Genomic DNA, 17,755 nt, shown 5'->3' with positions numbered 1-17,755 from the left:
AGAATCCATGAATTATTACATTTTTCTGTTATTCTGATTTAGCTTTAGTGTTTTCTTGATTACAAACTTATAAATTATATTAATTTTACCGAGTGAGTATATAATCGTTTAGATTGTTGATTGATTGGAGGTAGTTGGTATGAAACTTTACAACTAATTTCATGTTATTTGGTACTCTCCAGTAGGGTATACCTGAAATCTTGCAGGAACTGGTGTTAACTGACGTATTTCATTCTATACCATCAAGCTTCACAGTCAGAAAGGTTATTATTAAATTACTGAATGACCTCCTGTAGGAATTTGATACTTATTACTGATTGATTATTGAGTGTTGATCATAGCCATGTTTGTTTAGTCATTTAGATGCTGTTTGACAAAATTAGATCAAAATTAAATGGACTAGAAAAAATATGACATTACCCATCCTTCAGTGATCAATCAGATGTGAATGTTTACTTTACTAGTTGTAGCAAAAATGTTCTTGTAACTGGAGTATCCACATTCAAATTGAGGACGAAGTTCAATATACTTAATCATTAACAATTTTCAAACCAGAATGAGCGAACGAATAATAAAGATAAGAGAGAATGGGATTTTACTGTTCCTGAACTTGATGAATTGTACCAACGCTTTAGCTTCTTTGACTATCCCCACCAAAAGAGTGAATTTCATATTCTTCTCTTTTAATCGACTCTGTTCGTTTAGTCTGTACTGCTTAGAACAGAGTCTGTGAAGAAAAAGTATAACTGGTTATGCATTAGCAAAAAAAGGCACACATAAATACACTATCCAATCACTAAAACATCCCTTTTTAAAGAGCAGGCAGGGAGTACAACAGTACACCTACAAGTCCCACTTACTACCTTTAGCTTTTTATTGACTTGCTTAAGGTATTATTTACTCAACGCTAGTTTAGGAATGGACAAAAGAGAATGTTGTCGATACACTGAAATGTAAACTGGAGAACAGTAAGTGACTTCTTTATCTCACTAGTGTATTGAATTTTACATCGTAGTTTGGATCGACCCAAGGTAATTTCAAGTTAGTGAAGGCTTTAATATGTACTTATTTAAAGATATATATGTCTAAATACATCTTGTCTCCTACCGTTGTCATGTGTAATAAACACATATTCTCACAAGCTTATTAGTCAACCGAAGTATAGCAGGAACTGGAGGTTTAGAGGGCAAGGTATAAACGGTAATCCCTTTCAAATCTGTCCGCCGTTTCGTTTCAACGACCTTGAACGCGCTGACTGGAAGCGGGCATTCCGTATTTCAATTGCCGTGTGTGTGTTGGGTCCTATGAGTATTAAATGTTTCCATATATAAGTCATCTTTTGATGCATAATAAACACTAAATAACTGCTAAGAGCATTAACTGAGTATTTTCTGTTTTGTAGTGCACACTTTAGCTCTGTTGTTCCTTCGAAACTTGATCTGTGGTCCTAAGTGCTGTAGTGAAAGTCAACAGCTATATATAATTTGTTGATAAGGTCCGGAAAACAACGTAAGAAAGATAAAATAACGTAAAAGGTTATAGATGCGCATAGTTTTTGTGAGTTAAGACGAAATGTCAACTGAAGGGTAAGTCCTAAATATTTGTTGTTCTTCCTTCAGTTAATTTTTTTCAAGGAATAACCTTTTTTTAATAGCTATTGTATGTTGTATCTAGTGCTTCATGCTCAAGTGAAATTTCAGTGAACGTAAGCGACGCGTTCCAACGTATTATGCTGAATAAGAGATTCGGAAGCTGGATTGAATTAGATAATGCGCTAAAGGATTTCCATAAAGTATGATGGGATAAATCTATGTTTTCTCAGATGACCCATACACACTATGTTCACGCAGAAAGTAGATTGTTGAAGGATGTGAGATATAAATACTTGTTCGTAGTGTTTCGTTGCACGTTTGGTCGTAAACGTAAATCAGAAGGTCTGAATGTGAATAAAAAACCGTGGGGACTCTAACTAATGTGTTACCTTTAAGGTCTAAATTTTTAAATTGCCAATCGATGTTTCGCGTAAGATTGGAGGGTCAACAATACGTTATAAAATCTTACAACATGACTCACAACCATCCGTGTACAAGTTCGTGGATGGTTTGTGATCCGTTGAGTAGACGATTGTCATCAGAAGAAAAAGAAAACTTGAAACCAGTTATATTGCACTGTCAGTCGACGGACGAAGTTATCGAAAGTATTAAGGGAAGAACAGGTAAGCAGGTGACCGCTGCTGATGTCAAAAATATGAAAGCTGAACTCTCCACTGGTAAGTGTATATAAATATATTTCAGGTTGGACTCGGAAGCAGGTATTGCAGATGATGCGACAAAACGGTCAAGTTAGAGAGCATGCATACAATTATGATGCTCCACAGCGTCTTATACCCTTGCTGAACATGTTGACCCCATTCGCAAGATCCAAAGTGTTATACGAACTAAAAAGAATGCGTTTCGTTAACTTAGAATATGAAAGCGGCGAGTGGTTGTTTATGCTTGACCGCGGACAACATTACGAAGTAGATGTAAGTATTTGTGAATGCAATTGTAGCACGTTTAATATGTGTCGATATCCGTGCCGCCATCTCCTGCTGGCATATATTAAAAGACGAAGTCTAACAGGTAAGCTATTTAAATTATAAAATATAAACTGCATAGCTCATCAACTTTAATAGGTGTTGCTGTAGATGGAAATTAGACAATACGCACAATTTACAAAACAACACAGTAATTTCATTACGGAGACGAAGTAAAGAATATATACAACTTCAACGGCTCCAAAGAATGTGCAAACAACGAATTGTTGAGAAATATGGTGAACGCTTCGCGAATCAGGTGGAGAGAAGGGTCTACAATTTTTACTTAAGAATTATAAACAGCTAGACAGCAGGTTTACGATTAACAGTTCTTTGTGGCTTTATTTTATACCACTATTTATACAACTTGTAAACTTATCCTTCCACTTTAGTAGTCATGAAAAATCAATAAACTTTTTCTCATTTTTTATTTTAGTCTTCTTCATACTTTCATGGGGAGGTTTACCAATCGCTTTAACGAATAATTGTGTGTGAAAATTAAGAATTTGTACTACTGTATTAGTTACGAACTGTCGTTAGAACTTAGCGTTATATCGTTGTTCATTGTCAGGAATCAATGAGTCAAATAAAACAATAATGCGACTTCCACGTAAAACCTTACAGATTAAACAACCGCCTTACATATTTTCCGTTGTCAGATTACGTCCATTATCAAGTTAGTATTAGTATGGAACTAGACAATTTCATGCAGCTAGTTCCTTGATAAGATGGATTACGTAATCCTTAGACCACCCTTCCACTCACACTTCTTTGCTAAATTATGTTAACTCTTCAGATTGTCTTCACTTATCTTATTAGTTCTTAATTCAATGATTTATTCATTACATCTAGAATTATCACACAATTTATCTTATATGCTTCTGAGCTTCACTCGACTATTACACCACCCATCCTTTATGTTCCCTTAAGTCTAACACCAAATGACCTTTGACCTGTTCAAGCATATACATATGTATAGTTATTATTGATAACCTAGGTCATTCCAATTCTTTGCTTTCTATTATATTTCATACTATTTCTTCCCTCAATCTTAAATTATAATGCATATTCAGTTGTATGCAACTTATAAGAAACCACGAAATGTAATGCAGTCACATGATTGTGCGTCAATATTTGTTTTGGCTTTATTTAGACCATAATTATACAAACTCACAGGATTTATAATATAAAACACTGCGTATGGTTGTTATATTTATATTTAAATAATTCATTAGATGAATGAGCATAGCAGTAGGCAATATAAAACAGTTATCGTAAACTTGTAAACCGGTTTTCCACACGATCTTCCGTAATCCTAAATTCCATAAGCTTCATACTATTCTGAAAAACAACAAATCCGTTTTGAGACAAACAATTAAACTTTGTTCTCAGTATCATATTCAATAAGTTATTCAAATAGCAAGTAACAGACTGTGCCTATAAGTCTTTTATTAATAAGTAGTGACATTCATTCATAACTTCCTAAGTAACACAACAACTGTATTACCGAAACGGAGTGAAGAGTATATAATAACTCATTTGTGAACCCTATAACAGACACGTCACAAATCAGTATTAACTAAAAAACATGGTTGTGTCACCATTCTCACAAGAAACACCGATCGTTTTATTCATGAAGATTTTGTTCCTACTTGATGTGGTGTTATACACTATTACTGCAGACATTCAGAAAGCCGCTGGACAACACTATAAACGTCAATTGTTACTCACATATTTTTTTTATACGTTACATAATTATGTCACTTCAGTACAAAACAATGGTACCTCTAATGGATATAACTTTTTATGGCTAAATACAAACAAGTTATATAATATTCACAATTAGGTTAACGCTTGATTGCATCTACTTACATTTTATAAACAACTACCGACATCCATGTTCACCGTCACCGCAATCAAGGAGGTGAACCATATGTAAAAGATTTTACGGTTCATTTTCATGAAAACTCAATCTGTGATGTATTTTTTGACTAGAAACACGGTGAACTTTACTTGCTTGAGTTTGTATTGTTACAAATAACTATATTAAGCTAACTTCAGATTTACTTACGTGGTGAGCAAGAAATACGTCAAACTGCCAATAAATTGGAAAAAAAACTATGTTACAAGCACTAGCAATACAGAAATTGATGTGTCATGCAAAAAAGCCTGTTAATAGCTGATAAATAACGACACAAAAAATCCACGACAATATGTAACGTGTGCGCGAAAATCCCTGGCTTACCCGCTAGTCCGTGCCGGTTTAGAGAGGAATAATCTTTTCAATTTAACGGATGTCATTTGTCATTTCATTTTTTTAATAATCAAGGAAAAATTATAATATGGTCAATGATGTGTGAAAATGTAAGCTACTAATATATAGGCTTCTTCAAGTTAAAAGTTACTCTTAATCACAAAGTATGGATGAAGTTGTTCACTCCAACATCAAAATGTTTGATGATTCAAAGAAATGTTGAATTTTTTACAGTTTTGTTAACAGTTCTCATATTCATTACACTATATCATCTCAATGAGCCGAAAAATTAAGTTTTCAATTTTGTTGACGTTTCGTGACACAGCGTAAGCCTCTTCTTCAGAGAATAGATAACCAAATTAAATTAATCCAAGTTTGAGTAGTACAAAATGTAGAAATATAATGAGCAAAATTATGTCTGTATAAATCTCAGTGATTAAACATTTCACTCGGCAGTCTGATTTAAGCTTTTTCATGAAAATATAATCAAGCATCAAAATTATTAAACAGGTTATCCAATCTTGTTGACAATGTTGAAAATAAGATTTGGTTCAGTGAGTATAAGAAATCTGATGTGAGTTTGAAGGATGACGAAACACGTGTCCTTTAATTATACGTGTTTGCTTATAATGCTTGTGACCTAAGGCAATATCAAGTCAATCCTCACAGGATGAACATATCATAATAAGAGACTGATCAATTGCAGTGCTAAACATCAATTGGAAGATTCATATAAACAACACATAGTGAATTTGGACAGTATAACGGAGAGAAAACGCCGAAAATCGAAAGTGTTTGACGAGACAGTATAGTTATTTCTTTTTCATTTTTGTCTTTCATCTTAGCTTTTATTCAGATCTCTTATAACCACATTTAAATTTCTTTAACCTTCTTTGTCTAAACTTCTATTATTTGGCTTTGGTTAAAAAACCTACCATTATTACTTGATATTACTGTCGGACGTTGTCAGGCCATTGACAATGGAGCCGTGTTTGATTGAACTAAGGGTTCAGTTGATGGTTGTTGACCTTTGGCTGTCTACCGAGTACGATTACTCGGATTCTTGCAGACAGACATTCAATCTCTTGTTGAGAATGCTTTTATTACTCCTCAGGTACCAAACACTCATTTATTAACCATTCCTTTTGCTTTTCAACACGTTGTTTTGTGCTAGAGAAACCATCGACTGTATAGCATAGACTGTGCTGCTTGAAGCATTTTGTACTTTTGGTATAACTTGTTTTCTTTACTAAAGAAGAACCGATTAAATTAAAGAGTTTGCGTTTTGTTGTAGTTTAATACAAATCACTCGAAAACATTAAGTACACCATATAGAACGTGGTTTGACCTGATCGAATAAACTCTGGTTCGTTGGTTCCGCGTTCAAAGTAAATACTGAAATTTCGGTAGTTTTAATCAGTATTATTTGAACAGTAACAATTTGTTCATTATTATTATGTCTGTATGAATATAATTGTTTTACCAAATGTGACAGCCTATGCATATACCAATCGCCGTGGCCTAAATAAAAGTTGCTTAAATCTTACGATGAATCATTTGCTTTCGTATGAATATATATGCTTGAAACTAATCAATTTATTTGACTATCCACTCAAATCCTTATTTATCTCTGTATTCGCACATTCACGTAAGCAATTCTGCTCGAATTTGCTTGTTGTGCTTGAGGCTTACTGATCTACGCCGTTCAATAATAACATGTGGTCTGCGCTTCGTGTATGCATCCCAGATTACACACTGTTGGAGTTTACTTAATATCAGGTATCAAGACAGCTGATATACGAAGATAATTCACTATACACTTATTATTTCGTACATAACTTGAGATCTTTTGATTATAACACTGTAGTGTGACTTGCCAAAGTTTTCATATTGAGGATTACTGGACGCAAACTGCCTAAACGAGTATTACATAGATGGATTATTAGAGATGGCGGCTTTTCATGTGTACTGGTCTACTTTTATCAAGAGAACGCGATTGGTTTAATGAAAACAATTATTATCATAACCAATTGTACCAGGGATTGTTTTACCGTACTTTTTTGTTTAACTGTAGCAAACTACATACATTCTCCCGTTGATTGTGACCTTGCGCAGATTCGGTTACGCTCAGTAACCCCACTTGTAACCTGGCACGATCTCGATATTCTTTCAATACCATGAAATCGCCAACGAATACATCTCGACTACAGCCATCAACTGCCTTCTGATATTTGTCTTACGGGGGATCTTATCGGTTAACTGGCACGTAGTCTTCCTGTAGTGGTGATCATAGTCAACCGCCACTCGATGCCACACTACACATGCATGCCTTGTGAGCTGTTAGTTGGTGAGACAGAAACGACAATACTTGGTTTCAAAAATTTTAAAGGAGTTCAAGTAGAGTCGTGTTTATGAGCTATGAAGAAAATTATGACACTTTGCTCAGAGGTTTGATAGCCACGTATGCCAAGTGCACTGGATAGTCGAGAATTCATCCTGTAGAATTCCAAGTATAGAAGGATCCAGTCTTCTTAAAAAGACGGATGATTCGCTATAGTCTTCGACATGCAGCATGTAAGACACTGAATGGTTTGTGCGATAAAAATGAGGTCGGACTGGTTCACTCTTCAGCTGTAGTATTTCTACTGTTACTTCTTTGAATTTTTATGGCGAAACCAATAGAACATGTAATGAATACAGATTGGTCGTTTGTTGAAGCAAACATGAATCACGGTCGAAGTTGAAGATATACTCAATCGACTTCATGATTTTAAGGTATTCTCGTGAGTTGACTTAAAATTGCTTATCTTCAAATTACCTTAGATCAATCTTCATCTGTTATGACAACGATTAGCACTTTTTTTGTTGATTTAAATACAACTACCTTCCATGTAGTGTACGTTGTTCATCAGACATTTCAGAAAGTGTTGTTTAATGTAGTTATCGATCTTAAAGGTGTTGACACTATTCATAGTTCTGATAATGTAGAAATTGACCAGAGATTAATTGCTTTATCGCACTACATACTTGGAAAACGCGTTGCCGTAAATTCAAGTGTATTCGTTTCTTGTGCCTCTTTTCAAATATTAGGCGACTAGCCACACTAATTAATACACCATCTTCAAAACGTCTTTTGGAACTACGTTCAGCAGTGGAAAACCTTCAGTTTATTTTTCTTGTTGTGTTGATTGTCCATTTCAAATTTTGACATGCAACTCAATCAAATATAATGAAAAACAAATGTCATATTTGCAATGCGGACTGACGTTTCTTCAAAGTGATGCCTTTCTTAAATTTTATTCACATGGAATATCTTCTTTGCATACCGTTGACGCATCTTCTTTGGGAACTGATGTAGTTTTGAATTAACAGAATAGGCCGGAAGACTTTTAGTTGTTTAACAAGATTTCTCACAAACGCACTGAGAACCATCAATGGATTTCGAGCTGCATACCTGCACTCCAAGTATTCATTTTGAAAACAATCACCACTGTTAATGATGACGAAGTTTTAGAGTGAATTAATCATCCTGAAGAATCCTGAGAAAGTTTCACAGTTATTAAACTACTGAAGACGTCACTCCCCATTTATTGTTATCATATTATTTGGAAAATCACACACATCGTCTTAAAGATAACTCCGCCTGGAGTCCCTCCGGGAGCTACTGCCTGTCCCAAGCCCGGATAAAGGAGGACGGTTGGGCATGGGAATAGCGTCCCCATCCCGTAGAAAACTAACTCGCTAAAAAAACGCTAACCAGAAAAAATTATTCAAACCTTCTAAACTCTGCCCCGGGAGTCAGAAGGTCTTTATTTAGAAGAACTATGACGCCTCACGATGAAAGCCGAGTTCCTCCGGAAGTCACGAGGCCGATGCCCCTTCTAACAACCAGCGCAAACATTTATTTAGGTACATGGAATGTTCGTACAATGTGGAACACCGGGAGAGTCTTCCAAATTGCTGCAGAAATGAGGAGATACAACCTAGAGGTGCTTGGGATCAGTGAAACACACTGGACGCAAGTATGACAACAACGACTAGCTTCAGGAGAGCTTCTGTTATACTCCGGCCATGAAGAGGAAAATGCTCCACATACACAAGGAGTTGCATTGATGCTGTCTAAACAAGCACAAAATGCACTTATAGGATGGGAATCTCATGGACCAAGGATCATCAAAGCCTCCTTCAAAACAAAGAAAGGGCATTTCAATGAACATCATCCAATGCTATGGGCCTACCAACGATTACAATGAAGACGCTAAAGATCAATTCTACAATAGGCTGCAGTCAATCATCGAGAAGTGCCCAACAAAGGACCTGACCATTCCGATGGGAGATTTCAACGCCAAGGTTGGAACGGTCAACACTGGATATGAAGACATCATGGGACGACACGGACTGGGAGAAAGAAACGAAAATGGTGAGAGATTTGCAAACCTATGTGCCTTCAATAATTTGCTCATAGGCTGCACCATATTCCCACATAAACGCATACACAAAACCACATGGACTTCACCGGATCACTCTACACAAAATCAAATCGACCATATTTGCATCAACAAAACGTTCAGGAGGACTATAGAGGACGTGAGAACCAAGAGAGGAGCTGATATAGCATCAGATCATCACTTGCTGGTCACCAAGATGAAATTGAAACTCAAGAAGCATTGGACAATGGGGCGGACATCACAAAAGTTCAATACGGCCTTTCTTCAGGATATTAACAAACTCAACAAATTCAAGATAGACCTCAGCAGCAAGTTCCAGGCCTTTCATGATCTACTCAATGGAGAAGGAACTACTATGGAGAGCAACTGGAAGGGGATCAAGAGGCAATCACTTCAACATGTCATGAGGTCCTGGGTCACAAGAAGCACCATCACAAGGAATGGATCACTGTTGGTACACTGGATAAGATTCAAGAACGAAGGAACAAGAAGGCAGCAATCAATACCAGTCGAACAATAGCAGAAAAAGCCAAGGCACAAGCTGAATACACAGAAGTAAACAAACAAGTGAAGAGAAGCATCAGAACCGACAAACGTAAATGTGTGGAAGATTTAGCAACGACGGCGGAAAAGGCTGCAAGAGAAGGAAACATGAGACAATTGTATGACACGACAAAGAAACTCTCTGGAAATCGCCGCAAATCAGAACGACCAGTGAAAAGCAAGGAAGGCAAGGTAATCACCAACATTAAAGAGCAACAAAACAGGTGGGTAGAACACTTCGAAGAACTCTTGAATCGACCAGCTCCACTGAACCCACCCAACATCGAAGCAGCACCCACGGACCTCCCAATCAATGTTAGCCCACCAACAATTGAAGAAATCAGCATGGCCATCAGACAAATCAAGAGTGGCAAAGCAGCAGAACCAGACAACATCCCAGCAGAGGCACTAAAAGCAGACGTAGCGGCAACTGCAAGGATACTCCACATTCTCTTCAATAAGATTTGGGATGAGGAACAAGTACCAACAGACTGGAAAGAAGGACTACTGATCAAAATACCGAAGAAAGGCGACCTCAGCAACTGTGATAACTACAGGGGCATCACTCTTCTCTCAATACCGGGAAAAGTCTTCAACAGGGTATTGTTAAACAGGATGAAGGACTGGGTAGACGCCCAACTTCGAGACCAACAGGCAGGATTCCGTAAGGATCGATCGTGTACAGACCAAATCGCAACTCTACGGATCATTGTGGAACAATCAATTGAATGGAATTCATCACTCTACATCAACTTTATTGACTACGAAAAGGCATTTGATAGCGTGGACAGAACAACACTATGGAAACTTCTTCGACACTACGGCGTGCCTCAGAAGATAGTCAATATCATACAGAACTCATATGATGGATTACACTGCAAAATTGTGCATGGAGGACAGTTGACAAAGTCGTTCGAAGTGAAGACCGGTGTTAGGCAAGGTTGCTTACTCTCACCCTTTCTCTTTCTCCTGGTGATCGACTGGATCATGAAGACGTCAACGTCTGAAGGGAAACGCGGGATACAATGGACATCTAAGATGCAGTTGGATGATCTAGACTTCGCAGATGATCTGGCCCTTTTATCCCAAACGCAACAACAAATGAAGGAGAAGACGAACAGTGTGAGAGCAGCCTCAGCAGCAGTAGGTCTCAATATACACAAAGGGAAAAGCAGGATTCTCCGATACAACACAGAATGCACCAATCCAATCACAATTGACGGAGAAGATTTGGAAGATGTAAAAATCTTTACGTATTTGGGCAGCATCATTGATGAACAGGGTGGATCTGATGCAGATGTGAAGGCGCGGGTCGGTAAAGCAAGAGCAGCATATTTACAACTGAAGAACATCTGGAATTCAAAATAACTGTCAACCAACACTAAGGTCAGGATTTTCAATACAAATGTCAAGACAGTTCTGCTGTATGAGGCGGAAACCTGGAGAACTACGAAAGCCATCATCCAGAAAATACAGATGTTTATTAACAGCCGTCTACGCAAAATACTTAAGATCCGTTGGCCAGACACTATTAGCAACAACGTACTGTGGGAGAGAACAAACCAGATCCCAGCGGAGGACGAAATCAGGAATGAGCGCTGGAAGTGGATGGGACACACATTGAGGAAGGCACCCAACTGTGTCACGAGGCAAGCCCTCACATGGAATCCTGAAGGCTAAAGGAGAAGAGGAAGACCAAAGAACACATTACGCCGAGAAATGGAGACAAACCTGAGAAGAATGAACAAAAATTGGACAGAACTGGAAAGGAAGACCCAGGACAGAGTGGTTTGGAGAATGCTGGTCATCAGCCTATGTTCCATTGGGAGTAACAGGCGTAAGTAAGGCGTAAGTAGGTAAGTAAGTCGTCTTAAGGATGTAATCAAGTCAGGTGCCCAATGAATTCCGGACGGCAATGTTAACTAGTGTTATTGAAACAGGTGAGACTGAACATCCTTGGACAGTGATTTTTCTAGCAAGTATAGTCATCATTACTGTAACCAACCTGTATGATCAGCTGAAAAAAACCAAGCGATCAAACATTAGAATTATGTAGCAAATACTTGTCAAGAAGTAAAGAGGCCCCTAACAACCCAGGAATAATGTTGCATTGCAAAGAAAGCAAAAAAATCACCGACTCAGTAGCTCTGAGATGAGCGCTGACATGTTTGGGACACTGGTTCTCTAACAATTTGCAAACAAACATTCCTAGAATTATGGTCCACGTCGTTATTAGTATTATTATAATAATAGACCTAATCCAAAAATTATAGAAACGTCATGATGTGACTGCCTAATCTATAACATCCTACGTGGACGTCACATCATTGTCGTATCGTAACAATTAACAATATGATATCTGGGGTTTCCAGAGAACACATTTAAGGTAACGATAGAATAATATATTTAATATGAGTACAAACAAAATATACAGAATGCCCATGCCTGCAAGGCTGAGAAATGCCACGTGATTGAACTGAATGTTCCTGCGTTCTCCATTGTCAACCTTCTGTTCCTGTCAATTCTTGTGTATAAATGTTTTCAGCAAATATTTGCTCGGCTTCAAAAGTCGTGTTGTTACGGTCCAGTGCCATTACACATCCATTCCTCCAAAAATGAATCTTGCTATTAAGATCAAGTTGGACCAACTAGAATAACGAAATCTCAATACAGTAGCCGCTGAAACAATCGTAAAAAACTGTCAAAAATCCAAATGACATTGGTGAGTTGGCCCCACATCATAACTTGTAAGCAGTATTATAGAAAATGTCACGGATGTGTAGTGCTTTACAACTGTCGTCTTCTACGTCTTTACCCATGAAGATGCCGAAGACAGTTAAACAAGAATCAAGGGACATAGATCGATGCGTCAAAGTGCTTGTGACCTAAGCTGACTAATAGTTGTAAGAGATGCTCAGCATTACATTTATAAACATAATCTGGTGCGGATATTTGATTGAACGTCAACAGCAAGGATCGCCTCCAGTAAGATTATTAAGCTAACTATCAATGACGGAGACATACAAAGATATTTAGTCTGGGGATTCACGTACTGCAAAAGGATAAGAACGCAGATAAATAAAAATGCTTAGATCCAGACAGCTAACGAAGAGATGGTTGATGTGAGAAGAGAGGGCGGGAAAGTTTTGGGAAATAACACTTGTGGGGGATTTTTACGTTATCTTGTACGAACATATAGGTGGATTTGACAGTAACCCGACAACGAGCGGCTCGTTCCAGTCACGTTTGCCGACTTTAAGGTAGCTTTTGATTAGGTCTCATACCGAAGGTTCTCCACCACACTAAAGTCCTCCTGAACCGATAACCCTGTACACCTATATTTTATTTTGACTGCATACTAAACGTGATCAAATAGTAATGTACAGCGACACTTTACCAACATCAATATCGATAACTGGTGAAGTTATTCAGAGCATTGTTTCAGGTCCTCTGTTGTTCGTTATCTTAACAAGTGGTCCACGTATCATCACAGACCATATCTGAAAGCTGATGAACTCAAAATAGTACCCTGTTTTGTTCAGACGTGGATATACTCCAGTTCCCTAACGAACGTGATAATGTATTTATCTGGAGTAATTTATGACAGTTACCATTTAAATGCAGCAAATATGGAATAATATATTTGAGAAACAATAGCCTGAAACCAAGCGAACGTAGAGTCTAGACACTCAGACCAACCTACACTCTGGGAGTTATCTACTCGAGAAGCTTGAACTTCGTAGGACTGCCATTTTTTCATTTTAAAGTGTAGACGGCCATTTTGATTTTTAAACAACAGTTTCTTCTTTAATGGTGTTAAGCTTCACCTCTTGAAATTAATACTCATTCATCACATCGAACGTTAATATCTTAGGAACCACGGATGGAAAATATTTAAAGAAACTTCACACGTTGATTGTCAGAGTGTGATTTTCTACTTTGACTACATAGCTAGATGTATACAACGCTTTTCATAACCTTTATTCAGCCGTTGACTAGTGATCAACTTAATAGGATGCAGTCTCTCATTTGCAATTGTGACACACGGTCGTGCTTACAGATTCAGGAAGAACTCTTAATCGTTTTGTAGTCATAATTCAAGAATCCTAGTCTTAATGATTTATAAGACATATGTTTAGTACAGCTCTGTGGTTTTGATGTTAAACGTAACAATCGATCAAGCAATGAGAAAAGATTAGAGGTGGTATAGTTACATTTGCATATGTAAACTGGTGTCCGACGATTTCAAGATGGCATATAAAACACCTGAACGAGTACAATCACGTTTGTGTTATTAATGTCCACGTGACTCCGGACCACACATTACGTGCACAACCTGTTTACATTGATGAATTCAATGGATTCTCTGTTGTTGCTTTCAATGGTTAACATTCAGTCAATTTTGATTCACGAACTTGTAGCTTTAATTTTGTTACCAATGTGTAATAGATATTTCCACTCGTCTGAATGCTCATTTAGTATTGGTTTTCAATAACCATGTAGCATTATATGTAACTCATAAACGTGCCTTTTTGTTTAGTAGTGATGATTGCATTATTAATGTTCTAAAGTATAGGGCAAACTTGGAAAAAGTACTTACTTATATCAGGCAAAAAAAGTTAAATACAGGAACTACTAAGAAAACATACAGTATATGAAAAACTTGTTTTGTACGATAAGCTGGAATTTATATAGAGCTGACTCATTGGAAAACGCTGTCGATGTCACTTGTATCGTAAACTCTACTTTGATGTTTATTATATTACCGTTACTGCTTTCGTATGATTTGATATGTCATAAACCTCACACTTTTTTAATGATTACGAAGTAAAAGAAAGAACGTAAGAGGAAGAAACTCCGTTGAAGTCCAAGAGCTAAATGGTTTGATAAACCAAGAAATGAAACGCCTGAACTCACTGTTTACTCAGAAACTCCTGTCTAGTAAAACTTCAAATATTTGGAAACCACTTAAAGGGCTTGTAGAATTACTGTCTACTATGATATTAGTACTGCTCTAATAATAGACCTAATCCTATAATTGTAGATTTGTCATGATATAACTGCCTAATCTGTAAGATTGTTACGTGAAAGTCACATCATCATCTACACCAACTCAATACATCGTAACAATTACCAGTACATGATAGAGAACAAACTTAGGCTACAGATGGAACAGTACATTCAATATGAATAAAAGATATAGGGTGACATTCAGCAAGGACCACGCCTGCATGGCCAAGCGATGCCATACGATCAACTTCAATTAATTCAATTCATTCAACCCTCCCTTTTCATCGTTGGGCTTTTCTCCGTGTTAAATACTGGATGCCTATTTCCCACAGTGTGTCGTATTAGGGCCCACTGCCACTACAAGCTTACAGGTGGAAGATGCATTAGTGACAATAACCAGCTGAATGTGACATATATCCTCTGTACATCAATCACCAAGTGCCATGTTTCTTACATCCAAAATTTCAAATAACTGTGTTCCAATTTTTTTTGAAACTTGTGTCCTAAATTATCTTCAGTCATTTGACTCAGTCTAATGTTACGGACCTAATGGAATCAGTAACCTCCTTTTTACGAAGTGTGACGATGTTGTGTCGTTTATCCAAGTGCATCTTTAACAAATGCTTCTCAAGCAATTTCATATCGAAAATGTGGAGAAAGATAAAGATGATCTCCACACGTAAGAAAGTATCGAACAATAAGAATATAAAGTTTAAATCCATAGCAACGACTTTACCTCTTTTCAAAGCGATGAAAAAAACATTTCTACTCCCAATTCAATCTGGGTTATAAGGGCTAGTTGGTCCACTTCAGTTTGCTTACAGTTGAGAAAGAAATACCTTATATACTGCTGTCATCCTTGATCACGTTATAGTGTTCAGCTTAAAAAAAGACAAAATATATGTTCGATGCGCGCTTCTAAATTATGCTCTTGCTTTTGACCCTGCTCTAAGACAACTATATCCCAACAAGTTTGTCAGCATCAAAACCGACAGCTGGATAAATAAGTGGCTAGTTTCGATCATCCTTGGAAAAGAACATAACACTGTCTTTGACGGCAAATGTTTAAAGTCTCTGGTAACTCATGAAAGTGCATCACTGTTCTTTCTCCTCTTCTATCCCCTTTTTCTACATGAATAGCCACCTTTCACAGAAAATAGCTTCGTTATTCATTTGTGTGCTCCAATATCCACCTATTCACATCCCCTTGAAATGAAAGAGTTCTTGTCTCTCATTGAAGGACGATATGTTGTTAATGGTCCCATACTTAATCTTCCTAAATATCACACTGTTAACTTTAGCATAAGATATGAACAACACTTACACACCTCGTTAGAATCCCATTCACCATTCTGTATTCTGTTATAGGGAGTTTCAAAAATCAATTATCACTGTGTGAGTTTTCCTTCTGGTATCTCCTGGAATTCTCATGTTATATTGACATCGAAAAAAGATTTCCGTTGTACCTACTGTGTAAAAACTTCAAGTGTTTTTCTCATTAACTGATGTTTTTACGACTTGTTATCTCTGATATTTTACCTATAGTTCCTAACTGTTCTCATTTATTGTTTCCTGTGCTGTGCTGGATTGCAGAGCTTGTTTAAGGCAGTTAGTAGGGTTCAGGGTGAATCTTTTGAGGTCGTTATTATTATGGTTGTGGACATACATCTGAATTCTTGCAAACTCCTGTCAAATATTGTCTTATAACATTGAAGGTGCCACAGGTATTCAGAGTTTGACAACGCTTTAACCAGTAACGCCTTATAATATGAAGCGTACCCACCAAGTGAAATCAAAAGACATGCGTAGAAGTTCGAAGATATATTTGATAAGCTATCAATATATCGAAGATCGTCTGATCTTATCTGGCTAACGATTGCAGGGGTTGTTGAGCACGGCGTTCCCACTCGTGATCTGGTGCGTATGCATGACCGATCGCCTTCAGATAGGTGAATCCATTAAAATATGTGATCAGCATCCAATGTCGAAAACTTACAGAGTTATTTATTTTGGGGATTTATTTACCGCTACAACATACTAGCCATTCTACTTACTTATACGTTTCTACTTGTATATCTTCTATAAAATCGAGGTGGCAATATATAACAATTCATGAACGTAGGCAAAGATTTAAAAGTTCTACGGTACATTATCTTGGAAATGCACCATACAAAAAACTGGTTGTTAGGGCTGACCTATTTAGAAATTGTACTGTCAGCCATTTTTCTAATCAAAAGTTGTACGGACTCTAATATTATTTTTCAAAAGTCCACTTAACTCTAGATAGTTTAGTAACTTCATTTCGGCATATATGTAAGCAGTTGTCAGATTTTTGTTTTTTCCTTCCGTAAAAAACCATATTGTAATAAATATATAGCATTTATTAAAGGCGTTGACAATGGTAATATACACTGCTAACTGTAAAACACTGAAAATTATCACGTTGAGTTCACATTATAGTTTTCTTCGGAACATTTTCCTATTACCTGTATGCGATTGTATTACCACTTCTACTGAGTATCGATATTTTTTACCGATATGTTTTTTCAAACTGGCGGTTTCAGGAAGCAAATCACGTGTGTATCTCTCCTCTATGTTCATCCAAATTCTGAGCTCCCGAAGTTCTCATATCTAGTAGGGTATGGTAAATTGAACCGTGGTACCTACGAGCCAGGTTCTACGTTGCTCTTGATTGACTGAGTAGTTGACTGATCAAAGAGGATCCGAAATTTAACATCGAATTCTCAACATTCTGCGGTAGTTAATTGTTTTAATTCTTTGCAAAGAATCTCAGTGAAACACTCATAACAAAACACAATCTTTGGAGCACTGTGGATCGACAGGATGATATAAGTGGTTGAAACCCCTATCTCTTACACTAAAGATTGTTAACCACTTGGATAATCTTCTCTGATGCTATTGCAA

The sequence above is a fragment of the Schistosoma haematobium genome, chromosome ZW (genome assembly GCF_000699445.3).
Source record: "Schistosoma haematobium chromosome ZW, whole genome shotgun sequence".
Classification (NCBI taxonomy): domain Eukaryota; kingdom Metazoa; phylum Platyhelminthes; class Trematoda; order Strigeidida; family Schistosomatidae; genus Schistosoma; species Schistosoma haematobium.
Note: the sequence above shows the minus strand (reverse complement) of the source record.